This window comes from Equus asinus, chromosome 2 (assembly GCF_041296235.1).
Source record: "Equus asinus isolate D_3611 breed Donkey chromosome 2, EquAss-T2T_v2, whole genome shotgun sequence".
NCBI lineage: Eukaryota > Metazoa > Chordata > Mammalia > Perissodactyla > Equidae > Equus > Equus asinus.
The window spans coordinates 43,645,493-43,668,609 of record NC_091791.1 but is presented as its reverse complement, the minus strand read 5'-3'; positions in this window follow the sequence as shown (position 1 = coordinate 43,668,609).

Sequence of the window (23,117 nt, the reverse complement as noted above, 5' to 3'; positions counted from 1 at the left end):
CAAAAATCTTACAAATTAGCACCTCACTGAGATCAAAGAATTGTCTTTTCTTTCTGCAATTACCTACTTGAAGAGCTGACCAAGCAAATGAGACCAGTTTAAGCTGTCTCTCTCCAGTCCAAATCTGTCTTTTGAGGAGAACAAATGGTGGAATTATATACTTTTTCAGGATGGGGTGGTGGAGAATAAGAGATTTTTACTTTATTTTGTTGTATAAGAGCAAGGGGACTCTATATTTTCATTTTTTGTGTTACCCACAACCGTTCTATCCCCATTCTAATTCTTATTTTCAAAAACCAATGGAGCCATGTTCATCCTTAACAACCAGTCTTTTGAGATGAGATTAAACTTCAAATTACAAAGATAAAAATGGTTTTAAACTCAGGGTCACTATAGTACCTACAGCCTCAAACAGAAAGAATAGGAAAATTAGTATTTTCTGAAGGAGTTAAAATTTAGACTACAAATTTAATTTTATTCTTGTATATCTTAAACAGAAAAGTGCACCATTGGTCTCTCTAAATAAAAATTTTTAAAAATGCATCATTTCATGACTTTACTTGTTTATCAGGGAAATTTCCTTCCTCTGAAGCACATTCTAGCTCCATTACCCTATGTCCAAAATGATGTTTTTTGATTTGAAGACATTGAGAGATGAGAGAATAGAAATTATTTACAGAATGTCATTGACTTTATGCTATTTAGTAATCATGTCTTTCACATTAGTCATACAACCTGGAAATAGGAAGTCAAATGGCCAAATCTTATTTGGGACAATATTGGCTTATTTATAAGAAAGACAAAGTTCTTTCTTGGTTGCAGGCTTTATCTTTGGTGTAAGTGAAGAAAATATATTTTCAAATTCTAATGGTTTATTGTCCAATCTTGTCTTAGTCAAAGTCTTAACTTCTACAGAACAACAGTTTCAATAAATGAAAACTAACTGTATTCTTCTCCCTGAAGAGTAACTACCTGGAACAATAAAGTTGGGCATCTTTTTTTCAAATGTGTGTTTTCCTTCACTTATTCACATCCATGGTTTTTAAAGAGACATTTGATACTCTCCTTATGCCATAGAGTTCATGAAAATAAACGTGAACTAAGGGCAAATTTTCATATGATTTGTCTCCTTTTCCAAAGCCACTGCTGTAGAAAAAATTCTAGTATCCTTGGAACCAACAAGGTTAAAGTAAGACCCCCTCCCAGCATGCTATGATGTCCAGGTTTCAGGAACGCTGATAACTCCAATCTACAAAAACTGGCTATGGGGCCACCAACACTGAGACAGCTCTAGCGGAACTCTAAACATTGTCATAAAACAAGGAGGCTTCTTCAGTAGCCCTGGAAATATGTTTCAATATTTTATTATATTTTTTCTCTTAATATTGCTGCAGGCTTCTGATGTGAAAGTAAAACATGATTTAAAAAAAAATAGAAAAGTTAAACCAGTGCAGAGTAATCAAATGGCAAAGTAACCTCTCAGAGGGTAGATATCCAGTGTGAACACTTTCCAACAGCTATCACTCTAACTCTTGTTTAGTTACTTGAGAAACTTTAACTTGTGGCCAAAATTCAGAATTAGCAAAGCAACAGCAACTAGCATATCTATTATTCTGACTGTCCTATCTTTTAATGAAGAGGAGGTGGCATAGCTTAGATGAAGGGGCGTAGTATTTGAAGGTTGAACACCCAGCAGGGCTGGAGTCTTTCAACCTACATGACCGAGGCAAGTCATATAATGAATAGAGCCTCAGTTTCCCCATATCTAACATAACAATCCAGACCCTTCTACATTAGAGAGTTGTTGTGAAGATCTAATTACAATGAAACATATTTATAGATATTTCTCTGCTGATCAAGATGTGTTGTCTTAAAAGATGGTCTATTTTATGTCAGCAGAGCTTAAAGAAGATCTACTGAGAGCAGTTGAATTACACTAATGAGTCTGAATAATCAGAAAGAAGCATGCTTTCTTAACCTAGATGAAGAAGACAGTTATGGAGCCTGGTGCGGAGATGTCTCCTTCACATTGGTGCTCATTCTTACTTTCCCTGAAAATGAGATGGTGATATTCCATCGGCAATTCTCAAGCCTCAGTCCTGGCTTGGAAATTGGAGGAAGGAGTCCAAGGACACATGAACTGAAGGCGCCAGTATGTGTCCCAGTGTAGACTGTGGAGTCATAGATGTTAATTCATAAAATTACCTTGGTATTCAGACTTCAGGCAGTTAGATGCCATTTTTAAACTCTTAATCTTCAGCCTCAACCTAGTAATAATATCTCTGAGGTTAATGAGCCATGAAGCAGACCTTTGAACTTTCCTATTTTTCTTAAGACTACGAGGAAAATATAATAAGTTTCTGTGCTTTCATATTATAGCCCTTTTTGGTCTTGGTAAAGAAAAATACAGTGGCATGTAAATTCTGGCAATGTGTATGACAATGTTCATTTCTATTTTCTAAGTAATAATGGAAGAGGAAGGAAGGGAAAACTTTTGATGCCATTCCATAAATGAGCAAACTGGGACCCCTCCTGCCTGAATGTGGTGCTTCCACAAGCCCCTGAAGGCAGAGTGGTCAGCCTGGGTCCGTGTGTCACACTCCACTGAACCTCTGAAAGCACCTGTTGTGAAAAGCTGGAAAAACGTCTTGGCCTCGAAAACTCATGTTGATTTTTGTCACCCTTTTGAACAAATATCCTTTGCAGATCAATAGTCTACCAGTTTAAGAGTGTTTTCTTTTGAATTTCTTTCCCTCTCAATGTAGTTTCAAAAGCTACATTTAAAAAGGATCTTTTTCATGGAGTAGAGGAATACAATACTCAGCATGGTTACAGGCTCAGTTTCAAAGATGCTAATTTTTTTTCCGCAAGTTTTATTTTCAGTTAATTGCCCTAAGACTAATGATGATCCATTACCTTCTCTATTGCAGGTTTAGATATTGTCAATACAACATGAAACAGCATTAAAATTCATATCGTTCTTCAACTATGTTGAAAAAAATGATTAACTCCAAAACATACTTTTTTTACTTTTTAAAGTATAAAATTTTAAACTTGTTTTACAGTACAAATAGCAGGAAATTTGTTCATTATAAGTACTGAGAGATCATTATTAAATAAAATTTATAGCAACTGTGCTTTGTAAGTGTTCTTCTGTGAGAGAGATCCAGAGTTATTGACCAGAGGAAGGGAGGGGGGGAAAAATGCATGTATGGATGCAAAGAATCCTAGTTTTTTCCGGCAAAGTACTGAAAAATTATTTTTGGTGAGGGAAAGGTAAACAGCTCTCTCTTTGGTCTCCTCTTTGCTATGATTCATTTCTAGGTCTAAGTTATTTCCCAAACCAGGAGTGGACTCTCTCCTGAGTCTCTGTTGACTTATTTGGCTGCCAACAAAGAAGGGTTACTAGTCTCTTGGAATCCATATAATTATATTCCTGTGGGCACTTATAAGGAGCATCAGCTCTGTCCTTGCACACCCCACTTCTAGGCTGGCCTCTGCCTGGGGATAGTGAGAAGTGAAAAAAAGCCCTACATTTTTTGACCTACTTCATACTCCATAAGTCAAACTTCATCCTTTCAAATAACACTCAAATTCCATCTTGTTCCTAAGTGCCAAACTGAAGAGAGTCTAATTTTACTTTCTCCTTCACCTTGTATATAGTTGTAACTAGTGTTATTCTCATATTAAAATTTTAGCAAATGATATGTCACTTACCACTAGCAGCCCCCCACAGAATGCTAGAGAATAAAAAAAATTGTCAGACCTCCAATGTTCTTGATTCAAATAAGTCCTGACCAAAGATTTAACCAGAATGTTCCCTCAATGCTACTCAATAAATGTTTATTTATTTATGTATTTACATAACACTTCTCCTTTGAAAAGGGAAGTTGAGGTAGTTTCCAGAAATATATACATACCAATGGAAGAAAAACGGACCAATCTGCAGAAACTAAAGCAATAAGAAAGATAGATTGGAAAAAAATATTAAGGTGGATTAAGGTTAGTGCTCACAATTCTGGTCCTAGGGTCCTTCTAGATGTGCTATATGTGGGTGGCAATTTTGAAACAGATTTTCCTAATAATCTAGGCACACATAGTTTGAAAGCACAATCAGGCATGAGACAAGCCATATTTCTGGCCAAAATCAAACCTCATTGAGGGGAAGCACAGTTCTTCTTGTTCCTGCAATGTGTGAGGAATTTTTCCCATAGTTCCTCATAAAGTGGACGCTGAGTGCTTAGTGACTGCTAGTGGGAATCGAGATTTCTAGGAAGAAGATGAAATGAATAACAGTGTTGAGGGTGGGGGTGGAGAGGAACGTCTTTATCATATTTGATGTGAGCTTCCAGTGATTAATGAGTTTGAAATATCAGATTTGAGTATGTGCGCCTGATTCCAGGAGATCTGAAGTCCAGCAGTTTGTATAGAAGCTAAATTTACGGCAATGGGGTTTTCTGCCTCATGCCTCCAGCAGTCTTTATCGCAAATTCATTAGAGTAAGCCCCTGTGCAACAAGCCGCTGTGCACCAAGCCGCTGTGCACTAAGGCTCACTACTTAGTTACAAACTTTCCAGAGCTCTCATCAAATAGGAATCCCAACTTTCTGTGTTTCTAGGAATTTCCATGCTCTTCTATTCTGAATATGGAGGAGTCAAGGATCTGGGGATACAGGGGAGACTTGTCTTACATTTGAAAGGATGGCATTTCGGAACTTAGAGAAATAGAAGGCAGAATTAAGTACAGCCATTTGGTGGTCACCTGTCATATTTACAATAGAGGACTCAGTTTCATAGCATGACTATTGTTAGAAAAAGAAACTTACTCTTATTGAGTGCCTACTCTGTGCAAGCCACTAAGTAAACACTAGTATGTTTTCCAAGAGAAGAAGGAAATTTCGAGAGCCACAAAGCTTACATTATTAGGGTTGGGGGAGGCTTTAAGAAAATTATAAGTATAAAATTAGTTGTAGGGTTGTGTATGCTGCCCAAGCCAGTAAGATGAAGCGTAAGCCTCATTAACTTCATCGAAAATCTCTCTCTGATGTTTCCTCTCCTAATCCTCAAAGCAAACGATGATAAAGGTAATACTCTCTCCAGTTAACGTAAGACAAAACTTCTTAGGTTAATCAGACAGAGATTAACCTATCCAATTATTGGTGTTGCCAGATTTTGCAAATAAAAATGCAGGGCTGTCAGTTAAATTTGAATTTCAAATATAAAACAAATATTTTTAACGTGTGTTCCATAAAATATTTGAAAATATTTATATTAGAAAATTACCCACTGCGATCTGAAATTCAAACTTAACTTGGTATCTTGTGTTTTACCTGGCAACACTATCAATGATAGGCAGTCAGGCTTTTAAACCCAGGTTTGTTGGGAACAAAGCTCAAGTCTATTTCATTCCTTCTCTATTACAATTACCATCTGCTTAACAATTATTGAGCACATTTTCTCATAAATGAAAATAATCTTTGCGTTAAAATTTTTATTGTTTAATAATTGAAATTTTGTACGATATTCCACTCTTAAAAACTTACTTTTATAGTAAACTTTACTTTTATAGTTATTATAGAACAACTTAAATACAAACTGAAAAAGAAAAAACCACATAATCCTCTCTTTCATGGATAACTTCCTTTATCATTTGGCTCATATATACCTTTCTGACTTTTTATTTAATACTTATATATTCTTTTTTTAAAGAAATAGAATCAGTACGATATATTCTTTTAAATGAAAAGTGACCAAAAAAAGACTATTTTCTTTGTGCTGGGCGTAGCATGGGATGATCGTGTTTTGGCAATCAATTATCTAGATTTGGATTGCAAAAATCAGCAAGTAGAATACCAGATGTGAACGCTTCCCGCTGAAATTCTCAGTTCTTTTGAAATGTAGATTAATGATCTATATCAGATGGCTGACTCTATTACAGTCAGACTTAATGTGAAGAATTTCAAATGGCTACAGGATGATACAGGTATGGCTGACAAAAAGTCCCTCAGAATTGAGACAAATTAGCTTGGCCTCATCACTATGATTCACTGTCTCCTAGAGCAATGCAGGCAAGAAAAAAAAAGTTCCTTGACTAATGAATTGAATTCTTTTCGCAGATTAAAAATAAAGTAAATCAGTGACTGTTTTGGTGAGAATATATGTCAAACTCCTCTGCCTGAATTGTCACCAAATATTTATAAAGTAGATAGTAGATTTTCTTTCAAAGGAGGGGGAAAATAGAGAAAAAAGAATAATTTGCCATGAATGTACAGCTTCTGAGAGAACTGAAAGAATTCAAGCCAGCTCTTCACAGGTAAAATTTTTCTCTACAGAATAACCCTGTAATGAGCCAAATCACTGCCCTAGATCTTTGCTCAAACGCAGAATTTAGGGGTGTGTTCATGTAAAGCAAAAGGAAGTGTCAAATAAATTGTGGGTAAAATATTCTTCTTTACGAGCTTGATCGTACTTGGTCATGCAGACTTGGCTCAGATTTCCTGAGAATTTCCAGAGAATATTTACTAAATGTACCTGGTCAAAGCAGAATAGTCAATACAGTCACTCGTGATTGTCCCAAAGGACGACCTACCGTTGACTCCACTTCTGACTTCCATCTTTGGAATCAACACCTATTCTCACCAAGAGGAGAGGCCAGGTGGCGATATCTACAATTAACTGATATTCCACGTCACTTCATTAGTAGAAGAGAGGAAGGGAACCCTGGAGGCTCGGAATGGAGTCATGGATCTAACAAGGTCCACGCACAAGTTGACACAATGTCAACTTACCCAACTTACACATTTTTTACTGTAGATCTCGGTGTCGTCATCTGTAAAATAGAGTACTGAGATTTTGTTGATTCTTTGAGTCCACTCTCTGGATCCCTAGCTCTATTTCCATTATTTCAGGGTTTTTTATTTTTCTTTTAAAAAACTCCAGGGGCCAGCCCTGTCGCCCAGTGGTTAAGTTCGCACTCTCCGCTTTGGCAGCTCTGGGTTTTGCTGTTTCAAATCCTGGGCGTGCACATGGCACCACTCATCAAGCCATGCTGAGGTGGCATCCTACATGCCACAACCAGAAGGACCCACAACTAAAAATACACAACTATGTACTGGGGAGCTTCTTGGAGAAAAAGGAAAAATAAAATCTTTAAAAAAGAAAAAACAACTCTAGGTGCGTATTTCAATTTTAAAATTTCTTTGAGCAACTCACTTCTGCAGAAAATGTACTACTGAGTTTATAGAACAGACATCTGTGAAATATGGATAAGCATTGTAGCAAATTCCTGCTGCTATTTTGAGGATTAAAAAGGAAAATATATACTCTGTAAGTACATTTTACTATCGGGATTTCATTTTTGTTAAAATTCCAGTTTTGTTGTATATATTTGTATATATATTAAATATATCTTATGAATAAATATATGTATGTGTCTGTGTACATGGGTAGGTAGATATATATACATATAGACATTGTAACATAACGTATTGAACATGATCTGAACGAATATAAACCAAACTCTCTTTAGTCTAGTGCTTTGTAATCTATTTCTAGTGAAGAACCAGAGTTTTTTAAAGTTACCATTATTATTATTTCTTATCCCTTGGAGACCAAAAGTTTTATAAAATATAATTAAAGCATAAAATTGCTATTAAAGTTTCTAACTGTTTATTCTCTCTTTACCCATCTCCTAGCAGACTAATAACAGTTTGAGGCAAACCATCCCAGGTTTATAGACCACATTTTGAGTAGAATGGCTCTAGGGTGTGAGAATATGTGAATCTTTCATTTTCTTTCTTAATATTTTATATAGTTTGATTTTTAATGTGGATTTTATTTGGCTAGTAAACAGAAGATAAAAAAGCAATGTTAACCTTAGTAAAATAAATTTAGTGAATATATATATACGACTAGGATAATATATTTTCAGTCATTAATGTAAGTTACCTCTGGTTGAAAATAAGTGGAAAGTATATCTTTCCATTTTTTGGGATGGGAGTATTTGTATTTCTCAGTATTTCACTATCAATGGGTACGTATTTCATGTATAATAAAAAAAAATTACCCATTACAAAACAAAGAGCAGTGTAAATACCTTTATCAAGTTGGAGTAACACAACCATTCACGTCTGTTTACCTGAAGCATTCTTTTGATAGGATTTCTAAAGTGGGAAATTTTGTAAGTGTTTAGCCCAATTCTGGTTCTAGCTCTGCATACCAATTAAAAATAGATGTAATTTGGTACCTCAAAATATTATTCATCAATTTTCATTCATCAGTCAATGCACATTTAAACAAGCCGTGAAGGTTTGTGAATAAATTCCTCAGGAAGCAGTTGCCCACCTCTCTAGCAATAGTTGACCCACTGCCTCCAAATCAACTGATGTTGGTATTCAGTGTTTTATTTTTCTAGTTAACATTTGGATATTCGTTTATTAATTTACCAAATATTTAGTGAGTGTCATAGTATGAATCAAGTACCATGCTACTCCCTGAGGATAAAATGTGGAGGAAAGAGAGCCAGTGCCTCTCCTCCCAGAGCTGATAAACTGGCAGGGATGGCTGATAATGAGCAAGTAATACATGCTCTGGCAGCAATGTGGAGAGGAGAGTGGAAGGAGAGCAAGAAGGGTGTGGGAGACAGCCTGAAAGTCCATATATTTATTCCATCTCCCCTAGCATGAGCCAGCTAACCAGATATTAGCATGATTCATTTTCATTTCCCCAGAGTGTCTATTTTATACTACATGAAAGAGTCACAAGACATTCCTAACTGACCTCAGATTTTTTTTTAATTTAAAAAAAAAATGTTTTGCTTGTTTATATGAAAAGCACCAGAGTGTCAAAGGTTACGAGAAAATAAAGCAGCCACCTGAATGAGTACCCTGGGTCATACAGCAGCACACAGGGGTGTCAACTGCAGCTGGGTCTTTCAAGAGACAAAGTGGGGATGCGGGCATCTTGGCAACTTCCGCTATGGCAGGATGTACGTGCCAACTCACCAGTTCAAAATTTAAGGGTGTGGGGATGTTGATGATCTTTTCTTGAGAGGGGCTGGAGGAATGCTAGGTCACTTGATAGTGAGGTCAGAAATTCAATTTCATTGCAAAGAGACTTCCACCTATAAATATGAGCACTGGTTTATCCTTTTCTTGTTTCCATCCTTTTACAAACTGAATGTGGTGAACACAAATAATAGCTAACATGTTCTGCACACTTGCTACATGCCAGTAAAGTACTGTGCTAAATATGTCACAAGCAGATCTCATTATTTGTTTGACTTTATGAAGGAGGTGCTATTTTTATTCATTTTTCAGATGGGGAATTGGACACATAGAGAAAATAAGTAACTTGTCCAAGATCACAGAGCTACTAAGTGGCAAAGCCAAGCTAGCTCAGAGCCAAGCAGCTTGAAGGTGTAAGCTTTCCCTGCACTCTATGTCCAGAAACATCATCAATGGCCCCATGACCATGACTGCAATCTATTTTAAGCGGAGGTGCGCATATTCTTAGGGGATTAGTTTCTCTCTTTAGAACAGATTCAGGAATTGAAACTACTAGCTTGATGATATTAAATAAACATCAAATAATAATCATAATAAAAAGGATAGCAAGGAAGCACGGGGTGCTCCACAATCAAAGCGTAGCTGAGCTCTATACAGTGAGAGACTTCAGCTCACTCTTCACCAAACAGCAGCTGGTCCCAGCCTGCACTTGAGCTTCAACACGGTCACATCAGCTGCACGTCAAGTGACTGTGATCAGGGCCTTTCCTTTTACAGGAGAGACGTTTGGCCTACACATAACTCCAACTAGGGCTGTTTGTCCTGCTTCTATTGTTCTTCTCTTTTAGCCAGGGCCACCCTAAGCATATGAATGAAGAGGTACTTGCCCTCTGCCCCGCCCCAGACATACACACACACACACACACACACAAACACACACACGCCCTCTGTATAAAGAAGTCCCCACTTCCCTTACCACATGAGGCTGATATTGTTTGGTCCCAACCCGTAATTGCACCACTGATGAAGTGACATGAGAGCATACCAACTACAGCCCGATACTGAGCAAAGTGAATCCTTCTAAAAATGGTTTATTTTTCTAGCAGCACTTCTCCTCTGGATTCTTACACAGATGCCAAATCATGAAAAAATGAGTTAAATAAACAAACGATAGTGATGGACCAAGAAAATCTGTAGGATGGTCCAGAGTTCACTATTCCCACGCCCTTTGAGACATCCACCTGCTGTCCCATGACTGCTGGGGCTGTTATTCTTGCCTTTCCCTGTAAATCAAACAAGCCTCAGGGTACCTGTCATCTGTATCTAAAGGTGAGGCCACCGCCCACTGGCACTTGTAACCTCAGCACACAATATTTTCTTAGGAAGAAAAAAGTGACTAAATGTAACAGTTGGCTTAGTTTCTAGTGTCTACTGAGTCCACACAATTTTCTCTTATCTAGGATTAGAGCAATGGCTCAGAACCCTCTATCTTTCCTTTATCTGTCTTTGCTTTTTAATGGAAATAGATTAATTAAATAATATTCAACTAACTCATTAGTTGCTTGAGGATCTGAAAAGTAAATTGCAAATAATATCGCCTTACCAATCTTGAAAGAGATTTAAAGCTGTATTTAAATATAGCTGCATTATTACAGCCATAGGTTCATTCATTCATTTATTCAACAATTTTCCCTACTGAGTACCAACTGCATGTAAAAATACTGCCATTTTCCAGAAAGAGAGAAAGAAGAAGGTCACCTCAATCATTGTTCCCACCCAACCCCAACCCCTGAACCTAGTACAGAATACAGACATGCACGTAAATAACTATAATGCAAGGCATAGTATAAGTCCTATAATAAAAGATTAACATGTTATGAAAATAAAATGTGGGTGGATCAAGAGATCTTTAGTTGTAAATGAAAACCCCACTCAGGCTGGCCAAAAAAAAAAAGAATATTTACTGACTTCCTTAACCATAAATTCCAAATACAGATCTAGTTGCAGGCTAGGCTTTATCCAGCAATTTAAATGTCTTCCCTGGTGGCTACCCTGAGCCCCATGAACTTGCCTTATGGTAGCAACATGACTATAAACATTCCACAGCTCACTTATTCTTACCCCACAATCTAGGAAAGAAGAGGAAGATTCTGTTTCATGGACACCCCAGCAAAATCTCCTCTCATCTCCTGGACTATGATTGTCTTGAGTGCCCAGTCCCAACCAATCATTTGAAACAGGAGTGCGGGTATTCTAATTGGTTTAAGCCGATCAAGGCCCAGCCCTTGGGTTAAGGAAGGAATTAAGGCCACCAAAAACCACATGGCTGAGAATAGAAGGGGTGGCTTCCCAAAGAAAATCAGAATTGTGTTAGTACTGTGTTAGGAAGAATAGCTGCTGGACAGGCAATAACAGTGTATCTCACAGCAGGAAACAATTCTGATGGGTTGGAGGAAGGGAGAGGGAAGAAAGATGGCTCCCTAGAGATCCTGCTCAACAGGGGTCTTGACTGCAAGATAAGAAGCATCTATGACCGAAGATATGATGTAGGTGCCTTTAGTTTATGATCCCTACTAGAGTGCCACTCATTCTCCCACTAGTCACTTCTCTACTTGAAAATGCCACCGGTACTGCCTCTAGGAGTTTCACGAGTTCATCAGCTCCTCTCCAGCTGCCTCCCCAGTTACAAGACCATGGCCATAGCTTTTGTTGATGTTTGGGCAATGCTTAAGTTATGACCAAAGCAGAAAGAATTTTCAAGGGACTTCTACTAAGGTAACCACAGCTTGTGGCATAACCCTTCTGTAGAAATATGACTGGACTTAATTATCTCCTCATAAAAATAATCACTGGGCTTAAGCAGACACATACACGAATACAGATAGAGATACAGCTACCATTTAATGATAACTTACTGCAAGGGAGAAAATGGTAATTGCTTTCCATGCATTATATCTGATTGCCTAATACGTGCAAAAAACTGAATGCTATTTATATTCCCATTTTACAGATAAAAAAGTTGAGGCTAAAAATTACAGAGAGTATGTAGTGAAAATGACATCTGAACTTAAAGATTTCTGATACCAAAACCTATGCTTTCCATCATTATATCTTATAATTTCCTAAATTCAGTGGGCAGGAAACTCCTGAACTGTATTTAATTCATAAAGTGAGGTACACTTGTGTTGTGTTAAACAGATTATGGATTGGCAGCACAAAATATCTAAGGAGATTCTGTAGTCTTTGTTTCCTGAAGATTTAAATTTTCAATAAGCCTAATTTTCCACTGTAATGCAGAGGATTATAATATAAAAATATCTGAAACAGTGGTCATTAAAGAAATCATTTGCATTTTTCTTTGGAATGCATTATGTTATTTTCCCCTTTACATACACACTGATATACATACATTACACTAACTGATTTAAAGATGTTTGGATTCCTTAGTAATAAAATAAATTTCTATTTACTGAATATACATTGATGATATTTAGGGGTTCCTGAGTACCTTAAAATGGCTAGAAAATAAACATTTTCCATGAATAATGAAATAACTGAAAGGTAAACCAAAATAGTCAGTCCATCATGTTGCTGTATCTAGGAGCTGAGTCTATCTGATTCTAATCTAATTCTAATGCTTTCTGGATGTGAAAGTGGGGGCAAGATTTAATCTCTCTAAACATCAGTTTTCTCCTTTATGTAATGAGAATAATATTGGTACCTTCCTTATGAATGAAGTGACATATGATAAGTGCTTAGTACTGTGCCTGGCACATAGTAAGCACCCAGTAACTGCTAACTACCTTCATCAGCTATTAATAGAGTCAGCTTTCTCTCTTCCTCCCTTCCTTCTGCTCTCCCCTGTGTAAGTTACTCAAAAAGAAGAAATAATTCTACAGATTTTTAGAATTTCTATAGGAGTATTGATACCATCTCTTGACTTTACCCCTCCAAACCATGATAACATTTTGCTTGCTGGGGCAAGCCAATTACCAATGCAATGATTTTCACGCCCTTTGAGCCCATCAAACATACTCAATATATTCTTTTTCTTGACCCTACTTAATGGTGTCTTGACAGCATTAAATCATTCTGATTTCACAAGGGGAAAAAATTTTATGACTTCCCTCTCTTAACAAATTTTAAACAAATAATAAGCAAGAACCAGTGGATGAACTCATCAGCGAACTACATTTGCACTTGGGAAACAAGCAAGGACATTGTCCAGGACATTTTGCATTCCAGGGGACATCTGGCAAGGACAGGAGATAATTTGGGGTTGTCACAACTAAGCGTGTGTGTGTTTTGGGGGGGTGGTGCAATTGGCGTCTAGTAGGTAGAGGCCAGGGATGTGTTAAATGTCCTACAATGCACAGGACAGTCCCCACAAGAAAGAATCATCAGATCCAGAGGTCAGTAGCGCCCATATCAGGAAGCTCTGGTCTAGACATATTGCCATTGAAGTTAAGGGTACTTGGAGTACGTTAGGGAAAAGAGAGAGAGGTTGGCCAGTCTTCCCCTTCCTCCTATTCTTTGTGGTTGTATTGTTACAAATATATTATTATAATCGCCAAATTTTAAATTACTTTTTATACTCCATTCCTTCTTCTGAAGGACATAAAATTATATTTGAACCATTTTTGCTGGCCTGGGGAAAACGAGACTCAGATCATTTCAGAAGTGCCATGTTCTTTTCACTTGTTAAATGATAATTTAACAGCCTTCAGTCACCTGCAGGGAAGTTTTACCATTTCCACTGAGGGAACCCATGTCTGTGAGTGTCACAAGGTCACACAGCATGAAACCATGATTTACTAGGACTTTACACTGCACAGCAAGGCCTTTGGAAACGTGCTTTACACTCCCACTGGGACCTGTTGTTTCAGATCCAGAAAGGGTTTTTGAGAGTAGAAGAGAATGGGATTTTTATAAAACATACACAAAGCACAAATAAAATGACTCCTGTTCTCAAATTGTTCTGAGTGCTTATCGTTTGGGATGGAAGGAAGACAAAGTCAAACGCGTCTGATTGTTCCGGAATATAAAACTTCTCAGCAGAAGTTTACATTCACTGGGTTTCTGTTGCTATTTTGATTTTTCTAAAAGTGTGACATCCTGTATCTTAGTGGTGAGAAACTGAAACAAATTAATACAACACGTTCTAATTGTAAGAATATGCAATTTTGAATTGATCACACAGGTGACTGAAGTGTAAAAATGTTCTTTGGCACAATGTTACAAAAAATACATTAAAAATACAAAGAGCATTAAATGAAATACATATTGCTATGTCAGCTTAGAAATTTATTTCTCCTCATATAGTTAATTTTCTTTGTTCTTATTTACTTTTTGTAGAAATCTGGGAAATATCTTTGAAACTCTAAAATTGCGTATGTTGAATGGGGGAGAAATATAGACTTTTGTAATTTATGATTTTGTCTACATCAATGCCTAAGACTTTTTTTCCCATTTTGGTTTAGTTTCAAATAGCCCAGATGTGTGCTTGCCTACACTGCCCAGACAGGTTTTCTCCTAGGTTCATAGTAAACAGAAGAGAACTTAGAGGAAAACACCTCCCTTGAATATGATTTATTAAACAGAAAGAAGCTTTTCTTTCTCTTGCTTCAGTTTTTATTTGGAAGTCTTGCACTTTACAGCTTTTTCTTAGAACTGCAAAACTTTTCCTCAAAATGTTTTCAGCTTAAAATAAAAGGTGTTACTAGGGAAACAGACAGAAGGTTTGAAAGCTTTTTATCCCCTTCATTTGAAATGAATAAATATGTAACACAAGCTGATTCACATAAACACTTCATTGTACTTAAATTTCTAGAGGCTTTTAAATATAATTGTCATTTTTACATGAATTCTGAGCTGATAAGGCAAGCACAATAGAAAAAGAGGATTGAAATATACCCTTTCCCTTATTTCAGGAGGGAATTCCTACAACATAGATCTGTGTTAAAGAATTTTGGCGACATGACACTCTAAATGATTTCGGAGGTAAATCAGTACAGAAACATAATAAATCAGAATTCTAATGTTAATGATTATTGCAAGGAGGCCATTTATCCTTAAAATACGTGATTTAAAAGCTAGTAGTAAGATCTGATCTTCCTCATTCAATAAAGATTGAGCAGTTGTCTAAAACATGCCAAGTATATTACTAGCAATGCCTTGTCATCTCTAAGTGAAACAGGTCTCTTACCTAGCAAATCCATGCACTGCCCAATGCACGCTGTACTTTGAATCCTGAAAAACTCAAAGGAAATATACCTAAATGCCCCTGAATATATTGTTATATTTTAGGTGGATTTGGCCTTTTAGGTTGAAGAAGTTATTGATTCTAAAATTCATATGAAAGAGAGAATACTCAAGAATAGCAAAGACGTTAAAGAAATGAATGAATGAATGAATGATCAGACTTGCCCTTGCAGGTATTAAAATATACTATAATGTTTGGTAACTAAGAAAATACTTATGCAGGCATAGAAAAATTTATCATTAGAAAAAAAGTAGTCAAGAAACATGCCCTTTGCATGGGAAATTTAGTTTGAGGTAAAGTGGCGTTTCACAAGGGAGCAGCATTTGAAAGACAGTTTGGAAATATCTACCCAAATTTAAAACATGTAAATACTTGGATGAAGTGAATACACCTTTAGAAAACTGTTCAAAATACTATCACAAATGGAAAAAAAAGAAAGATGTACGCAAAATGATGTTTATTGTTTCATTGTATGCAATGGCAAAATATTGAAAACAGACTAAACATAGGAAGGGAGAGATTTTTAAAATATATATATTGTAAACATAGTAGAATACCATGAAACCATTAAAATTAATGGTATAGACATATATGTATGAATATGGAATTCTCTCAGGAAATAATTAAGTGAATAAAAACAAGTTACAAAATACATAAAAGATAATGATGTTCATATAAATAACCAGAAAGTAATATACATGCATGTTACATATGTACAAAGGACATAGAAAGAGATTGGAAGAATATACATCAAATTGCTTACAGCATCTACCTCTAACAAGTAGAGGGAAGATTGCATCAGGGGTAGAAAAGGAGACTGTGAATTGAAGAAAAACAATATATCTCTGTATTGTTTGAATGTTTAAAGAGAACAGTGAAAAGAACTCTACTCTTACCCTGTCCAATAGACAGCCACTAGCCATATGGGGCTATTGAGCACAGGAAAAGTGGCTAGTGTGATTGAAGAAATAAATTTTTAATTTTATTTAATTTTCATTAATTTAAATTTAAGTAGTGCCATGTGACTAGTGACTACTGAGTTGGATAATGCAGTTCTAGACCATCAGCTATCTGACAAAGGAATTATAAATATACTTTCACTTACTATAATAGTCATTAGCATTCATAAATAAATAAGACTTCGGCCATTGACCCTTACAAGCTATGACCTTGAGCAATAACTTCTCTGACTTGAGTTTCCCAACTAGACTGTACAAAGCTATGCTGTACAATGTGGCATCTACTAATCACATGTTGAGCTACATATTTTGGGTGTAATATTTTGGATTTGTTGGGTTAAAATAAGATATACTGTTAAATTCATTGCACTTGTTTCTTTCTAATTTTCTTTTTTTTTTTTCCTGAGGAAGATTCACCCTGAGCTAACATCTGTGCCAATCTTCCTCTATTTTGTATGTGGGTCACTGCCACAGCATGGCCACCAACGAGTGGTGTAGGTGCGCACCCTGTAAACCGATCCCAGGCTCCTGAAGTGGAGCGCACTGAACTTAACCACTAGGCCACAGGGCTGGCTCCTCTTTCTACTTTTTTAATGTGACTACCAGAAATTTAAAATTACATATTTGGCTTGCATTATATACCTATTGAATAATGCTATTTAACACAGTCAAGAAGCCCAGTTATCCTTTCTGCCTCAGTATTTCATATAGCATGTGATTTAGGGGAAAATTACTTAATATCTCTGATCTTTGGTTTCCTTATACAGGTCCTCCCAACTGGATTTTAGTGCAATCTAACAAGAAATAATATAAACAAAAGCATTTTGAAGACAATATAAAACAAGACTCTCTAACGAGTTTATTCAGAAAATTCTCTCAGTAACAAATGCCTGCCTCTCAATGGTTAAGCCACAGCTGAGGTTAATTCAAATTTTTGAGAGTGACTTATCTTTCCTAAATGCTTAATCTAGGACCCTGACATTATAGATGTCTATCCAACTAAGCCAAAGAGATAACTTAAGACCTAAAAATGCCCCTTTTTTTCCAAATTCTGGTTGCCATTGTCTTAGCCTAGTTCAGATTAGAGCAGTTATAGTGGAAGCCAAATCTAGGGGAAAGTTTCATATCTTGAAATCACTCCCCAGTACCAAAAATCAAAGCCCCAGAGAAGGATATATAGCCAAAACTATAAATAGAAGAACTTTAGAAGGAAGGCATTAGGTCTTGTTCAAGTGCCCCAGGGCTCAGAATTTTTCATCCCATCTGTACACTCACTTCTTAACCACTTGAAAGCTGCCTTCTACCTCCATCACTCTATGGAAACACCTTACAAAGCTTACCAGTTACCATCTTCTTGCAAAATCCAGTGATGATTTCCCTCTCCTTAATTTTTTGTGTGCGACTATCTGTGTCTACCTACAACATTCAACTCTTGACTCCTTTCTAATTCCGAAAATCTCCTTCCCCTCAATACTCACGTGATTGCACTGTCTTGACTCTCCTCTTCCTCTGTGAATAACTCTGCGTCTTCCTTCTTCAACTGTCTAATCACGCATGTCTCCAAAGACGCTAAGCCCTCTGCTGCTTTCTGCCTACCCTAATCCTTGCAGTAATAATCTTTTCCTCTAGAATGAGGGTATAGAGTTGTACAGGTACATCTTTAGTTCTAATCTTTCATCTACTTTCTCCTCCCATATTTCCAGTTGCCAAAGGACATATTCACAAGGATTGTCTATTTTCATATCAAAATCAGCATATCCAGAATTGAACTTACTCTTGTCTTTTCCTAATATTCTATTTGTTTTTTAAGCTACCTTGTTAAACAATTTGAAACTACCTTTAATTTTTCTGTACAATTATACTCTACTCTCTTTCTTGCTCCAAAATATGTCTCAGAATTTCCCCTTTCTTTCCATTTCTATAGTCACTACCCTTGTGTGTATTACTCATCACATTACATCTGAATGACTAACACTACTGGTCAGCTTGCTTCTTAGTTGTTCTCCTAATCAAACCACATAAAATTAACATGTCTAATGTACCAATTTCCTATGTCCTTCTTTATTTTAACAGAAGCTCCCATTTTCTATTAAAATAAACTCTAACCCTACTGCTTGACTCTCAAGTTTGCACTATAAACTAGCTGTTTAACCTATATACGTTTTGTTTCCATTTTCATAGAAGTAGATACCATTAGAGTTGGAAGGGATGAACCCAACTGTATATCACAGGTGAGTAAATCAGGTCTTAGTAATGCTAAATTGCTCAAAGTCACATAGCTAGCATCATCTTCAAGAACATTGAGATATTACTGCATTAAGCATATCTAATTGCTAACTATGTGACCTTGGGAAAACGTGTAGCTTTTCTCTACTCTCACTTAGTATATGCAAAATGGGGCTAGAAATACTTTCCTTACTTAAAGAAAGAAGACTGAACTATATCAGTGGTCCTTGAAGTGTGGTCCTGGAACCTCCAGCAGCACGCCTGGGAATTTGTTAGAAATGCACATTCTCAACCACTAGCTCAGACCTACCGAATAAAAAATTCTGTGATGTGATCTAGCAATGTGAGTTTTAACAAACCCCCAAGGTAATTCTGATGCACACTAAAGTTTGAGAACCAATGAACTTGATGATTTTACAAGGTTTCTTGAAATTCCAAGTTCTGACATTCTAAATAAATTCTGTAATCTAATCTATCACATAGTGGTGAGTCTTTCTTGGGAGTGTTTAACTTAGTTTATGAGATGTGTTCCCCAGCTCCCTGGACACCGCTTGAAGTGAGAGCATCATTCAAACTCCTAGAGAAACATAACATCAATGATGGAGCAGGTTATGCAAATTACAAAGACAGAGGAGTAGAGGTCATTTGATTTAGTTGCTGCGTAGCCTGAAAACAAAAGCATATCATCACGGTTCTTCTATGGGGCGAGGGGCACATTTCTGTCAAATTGAGTAGCTAGAAACAATAGAAGACACTGTACTTCTGAAATAGTTCAAGTTTAAAGTTTGTAGCCAAAACTGGAGTGAGCAATAGGCCACAGGAATGCTGCAGAGAGGATTGCATTATTTCAATAGTTTTTGTCTGGAAGCTTTAGGGCAGCTGAAGCTATGCAGCTAGGTGGAGCAATTGAACATCTCAGCGGACAATTGAAACAGGGAGAAAGGTAGAGGGAGGGAAATGGCTGGTTTTTTAGCTTAAACATAGTTCCTGTCCTTACAGAAGGTAATCCATGTGAAGAGGAAGGCTTTTCCCTCTTCCAAATCCTCAAATGCTGGCTCATGGTATATGATTTTGAGAGTATAAATGTGGGTGGATTTGGAGGAAAGAGACAAAGCATTGGTTCTTTAGGTTAGTCTGACAGAACCCAACTGTGGTGGCCTTTGTTTATGAGGCATGTTTCTTGTGAGCCTAACTGAGCTTCATCCAGGACTATAGGACACTCAGAGCTAAAACAGAAGGAGGTGCAGTGTTAGGTCTAGAGGCAAGTGGAGAGAGACAGTCCACAGGCCAAATGCTGGGTATTGCTTTGTCTTTGTAACCATGTCACATCCTAGGAAATGGCAATGGAGCCCAGCGAAAAAATATATAAACAGGCTGTTTCATTCTTCATTCTTGAGATGAGCTGAGTGGTTTCAAGGTCATAGGAATTGATGATAAATATTCTGGGATGAGCCAGGAATATGCAGGTGTTACTATCAAAATTACAGATACCTCTATCTGTAGGCATTCTCATTATAAGAGAAATCTGAGACAATTATGTGCCCAAGGGCACTATTTTTAAACAGTGGTGCTGGGATTTGAACCAGGTCCGTCTGGCTCCAAAGCCCACCCCCTGTAGCCACTAAGTCAGTGGTTCTCAAGTTTGAGCATACATAAGAAACATCTGGAGGGATTGTTAAAACATATTGCTGGGCCCCATCCTCAGAGCGTCTGATCCAGAAGATCTGCGATGGGGCCTGAGAATGTACATTTCTTTCAAGTACCCAGGTAATGCTGATGCTGCAGATGGAAAGCCACACTTTAAGAACCACTGCCCTAAGGTAACCTTGTGCCATATGGGCTGTGTTATGTCCAGCCTCTTCACTAAAGATTCTAAAGCAAGGACAAAGTGTCTTTATCAATTGGATTAGCAATTAAAGTTATCCCCCAGTGCCTTACAACAGAGCCTTTCGAATTTTAGTATGCATTTAGATCACCTGGGGATCTTGCTGAAATGCAGATTCTGCTTCAGTAGGTCTGGGGTGGGATCCCAGATTCTTCATCTCTAAGGACCTCCCAGAAAATGCCCATGCTGCAGTACGTAGGCCTTACATCAGTGGTTCTCAGAGTGGCCCCAGAGCAGCAGCTTAGGGATCCTCTGGGCACTTGTTAGAAATGCAAATTATCTGGCTCCATCCTAGACCTACTGAGGGTGGATGCCCAACACTCTTTGTTTTAACAAGCCCTCCAAGTAATTCTGAAGCAGGCTAAAGTTTGAGAACCATCACTTTACACCACTGCTTCCCAAATTTGACTGAACGTTAGATTCATCTGGGAAGTTCTCCAAAGTACTAATACCTGGGTCTCATCCTCAGCGATTCTGGTATAATTGGTCTCAGGTGCTGCCTGATCGTAAGGATTTTAAAGCTTCTGATGATTTTAATATGCAGCAGTATAAGAACAACTACCTTACAGTGCAGGGAAAAACCCTGCTACTCAAATTATCATCTCTGGACCAAAAGCATTGGAACATGGGAACCTGTCAGAAATAAGAAATCTCAAACCACATTCCAGACCTACTGAATCAGAATCTTCCTTTTCATAAGATCCTCAAATGATTTTCATGCATATTAAAAATTGAGGCCCTATTCTAGAGAAACACTAGAGCAGCATTGTTTAGTAGAATTTTTGAGATGATGGAAATGTTCTATATCTGTGCAGTCCAATATGGTAGCCACTAGTCATATGTGGCAGCTGAACACTTGAAATGTGGCTAGTGCAACTGAGGAACTGAATTTTTAATTTTGATTAATTTAAATTTAACTAGCCACACTGGGCAAGTGGCTACCATATTGGACAGTATAGCTCTGGAGAAAGAGCAACGATTTCAGGGGCTAATTAGGGTTTGCCAATGATAGAGCATTTGACATCACCTCATTTGTGTAGTAAAAGGCCAGGACTAGACAGTAGGCAACATTGTAAGGGAGGAGAATTTTGTGTCTGCCATTTTCTTCATAGTATAGTGTAAAGATGGTTCACAGGTGTTTCATAATCCCTGACACTCTATTAATTCTGTTTTCGGTTCTCTCCACAACTTATCTAATTCTTATTTGAGAAAGCTATTGATCCTTTATTAACGAGAAAGGACTAAATCCAGGATTTAGAACAGAAAAGAACAAAGGAAGTAATTTGGGGCAAGATCAAACAGAGGCCAGGTCTAACAAACTAGCGGAGAGGGAGACATTTGGGAATAAATAAGACTTTAGGAGATGTCTCATTTCATACATTTTAAGTCTGATGGGGGCCGTAGTGTAATCACCTAGATTAAGAGCCCAAGATCTGGGAAGAAATTATCCCTAAGATCCTACAGTTTCAGGGTCTTTCTGAGTCAAAGAAGAGGTGATATCTAATAACACTGTTGCCCCTCCTTTATCTTATAGTAATAGAATATTTTTAATGCTCAACTTAAATGCTGGGTTGTTTAATACAAAAGAATCAGTCATGGCCATTTAGGGAGTGCTCAGTAAATAGTGTTGAATTTCTGATCTTCAACAAATTTTTGAACTTCAAAATTCTACGTCACTTTACAATAATTCTTTTAAAGTAATGGCCAGTAATTTGCTAACTATTGCAGCCATTTGTATGACCCATAGTAAGTAGGTAGAAAAGAGCTTTAAAAAACTAGTAAAGAGGTATTTCTGCCAGTCTTCACCAGTCTTTAAAGTCTGGCCATTTTGCTGCATTTGTGGTCACATTAAAGTGGAGAAGCAGAAAGCAATATAATAAGAAAGTTGACTTAATTCCTCATGGGCATGCTCTTCTCCTTGACACTCCCAGGAAGGCATGCTCTCTGATCTAAAGAGCAGAATTTCCTGTGGGAAATAGTGTTTTCCACAGTGTGGCATAAGTTAAGAACGAATAGCATAACTATAGAGCATGTGCAGCCTTTTATGGGAAGGCCAGAAACATATGGAAGGCAAGCTCAAAATTACGGTGATAAAATGAATGAGAGAGTCAATTTTGTACTCAGAGCAGAGAGCAGCATTGAACTAGGAAAGAAGTATATGTGGTAGAGGGAAAAGTCCACAAATTGGAACCAGAGAATACATAGGAGGGAGCACATGGGGGTAAGTAGAATTGTTAAGTACACTGCTAGACTGATCTTGATTCAAGGCTCAGTTTTTCCACTTAGTACTAACTAATTGATCTTGGATGGGTTACTTACCTCCAAGAGTCAGTTTCCTTATACACCAAATGGGGGTAATAATAGTACTTCTGTTGTAAGGATTAAATGAGATGTCCTATAACACATTTAGCAAGTGCTCAGTGTTAGCATTGTTTTACAAGAGACAGGAAGTGGTGTGGAGTGCATGGAAGATACATAAATAACAGGACCTGGTAAATTTAAAGGGTCATGAAAGTGAAGATATACGAAAATGCAAATTCAGGAAAGCTTTGTTTTAAAAGAAAGTATCTGGGCATTGAGTAAATCATAGACAGGGTTTTAGAACAGGAAAATAAATGAAAATACAGAGCACAGAAGAATAATACTTAGAACTACCAAGAGTGGTTTGGGAAATCTTTGCAATTCTTGAAAATGTTTAGAAAAATTTGACTGCATTTCTGTATAAGCATTTGACAGCTATAGCTTTGATCAAATTCTCAAAGTGGTCATGAATTGTTCTAAA